At 48.0% G+C, this 2,302-nt stretch overlaps 1 non-coding gene across 1 annotated transcript; it reads right to left on the bottom strand.

Moving 5' to 3' along the window:
* Positions 1-1,721: 1,721 nt before the first annotated feature.
* LOC120663245 lies at positions 1,722-1,828 on the bottom strand. Its single transcript, XR_005670461.1, has one exon. It is a non-coding gene; the product is annotated as a small nucleolar RNA R71 (small nucleolar RNA).
* Positions 1,829-2,302: the final 474 nt, after the last annotated feature.

Here is a 2,302-nt window from a genome sequence, read left to right as displayed (position 1 = left end):
AGAGAGCAAGAAAGAGGAGAGCCTCCTTGGAATGGTGGAAATTAAGTGTGTGTTGAGGGTGGTGGAGAGAGGCCCTATTTATAGCTCTAGAGGTCGGTTTCCTGCCAACGCACATATGGAAGGTGATCAGGTGCCTTGGCAGCTACTCCTCGAAGTGCACCTGGACGGAAACCAGGACAGGTTCGGCCGACCCAGGGGGTCGGCTGACCCCACCTGGAAGCCCCTCGGCCTGATCCTTTGCTGAGTGGTTGATTCATTGGATCTTATCCTTATCCTCTAGTGCATCTTGTGTGGAGGCCCCGTTTCCTCTGACATGCGGGCCCTCTTTGTAAGGGTGTGATGTTGGATGTGATATTCTGCATAGTTGTATGGCGTCTGCTGCGTGTTTTCGTCTTATTCTGCTCCTGCTCATCTGAAATGTACAAAACTCAAAAACAACTATGGAGCAAGGTTAGTGATACAAATATGCGAGTAAGGCATGTAGTTTTCCTTGATTATTGAGTATAGTTGACGGTTGAAAATGGCACTTAAGCACCGTTAACAAGTACAAAGGAAACTATCTGATTGTGTTGTAGTAAGACTCCAACTGTACTCGGCTTGGACTTTCCATGTAATCTTGTCCCCTCGAATATATAAGGGTGGGTAGGGACCCCCTCAAATCAACTTCAACACCTAAGGCAATACAAACAACCACACAGGATGTAGGGTATTACGCAACTCGCGGCCCGAACCTGTCTAAATCTTTGTGTTCCCTGCACCATCGAGTTTTAGAGCAGTCGATCCCTACCTACAAACCTTACTACTAAGGGTATCCCTGAGCAGGCTTGGCGGTAAACACTGACAGCTTACCCATGCTGGATTATTCGTTCCAATAAAGGTTGCCACTACAATTTATGATACACTTTACCATAGTGCTTCCCTGAGGATTTCACGATACCCCGGAACACTCCGTGGTGAAGTGCTACATCAGTGATTCTGTGCGCTTGGAGAATACCCATTCAGATTGAGCATAAAAGACACCAATAAGCATTTCTGGTGCCGTTGCCGGGGAAGCAATTGGCTAAAGTTATCGTACAATTGAGTGATAAACTTTATTGTTTCATCACCGCTAGTTTTAGCGGGCTTACCATTGCTCTCTCTCTCTCTCTCTCTCTCTCTCTCTCTCTCTCCTCTCTCTCTCTCTCTCTCTCTCTCTCTCTCGTTTATTCGATGTAGAGTAGTGCATGACCGGTTTTGATCTACCATCCAACTTCGAACCGAATCCTCAAAGAGTTGGGCAAATTGTGAGACGCCGCGTCGTCCCATCTTAGAAGAAACCCACTTGGAACCCTCGTTTATCCGCCTCAACACCACCTATGGCCAAGATTCTCATGCAGTACTCGACCCCGTCCAGCAGCCACATCCCTATTGGACTGAACAATGACCAAGGCAATGATGGCTTTGAGGTCAAATCGGGGCTGGTGAACATGGTTCAAGCATCTCCATTCTATGGAAAGGCATCAGAAGATGCCAATGCTCACCTCCATAATTTCCTGGAAGTGAGCAGCACTATCAACCACAGAGGTACCATGATGGATAATGTTTGTCTTTCGGCTGTTCCCATTCTCCTTGCTAGGCAAGGCGAAGATGTGGTTCTACACCAACAAAGCAGACTTCACCACATGGGGGATGCCTGCTCCAATGCATTCCTGATGAAATATTTCTCGGTGGGCAAAACCAATGCTCTCTGTAGAAAAATCTCTAGATTTCAGCAGCTGCCGGATAAAGCCATTCCGAAAGCTTGGGAGAGATTCCAGGAGTATATTGCAACATGCCCCCACCACGGCATGGAGGAATGGCTGATCATTCAGAGTTTGTTCCATGGCCTGAACATGCCAGCCCAGAACCACATCGATCCAACATCATGTGGTTCCTTCCTTTCGCTCAGCGTCAACTCTGCGAAAGCGCTGGTAGAGAAGATTGCTTCCAACCAGATTTATAAAGGTGAAAGGAAGCAAGCGCCCCGCAAGGGAATTCATCATATCTACAGTGTCGATATGCTTGCTGCCAAGATGGACCATCTCATGAAGAAGCTGGAGTCTCCGCACCAGGAGGCCAACCAAATTATGGATTCGCGCATGACATGCAAGACTTGTGGAGAAACTGGACACACGGGCAACTCTTGCCTGATCACCCAGGAGGAAGCTAAGTTCGTTGGAGCGAACAACTCCAACATCTCTGGCTTCCATCCTCAGCAGGGATGCAATTCCAAACCCAACCTCCCCTACTCTAAAGGACCTAGTTTACGGCCAGAAGCAGATTA

The sequence above is a fragment of the Panicum virgatum genome, chromosome 2N (assembly GCF_016808335.1).
Source record: "Panicum virgatum strain AP13 chromosome 2N, P.virgatum_v5, whole genome shotgun sequence".
Classification (NCBI taxonomy): Eukaryota; Viridiplantae; Streptophyta; class Magnoliopsida; order Poales; family Poaceae; genus Panicum; species Panicum virgatum.
The sequence above is the reverse complement of the archived record's forward strand: the minus strand, read 5'-3'. Positions and strand labels throughout refer to the sequence as shown.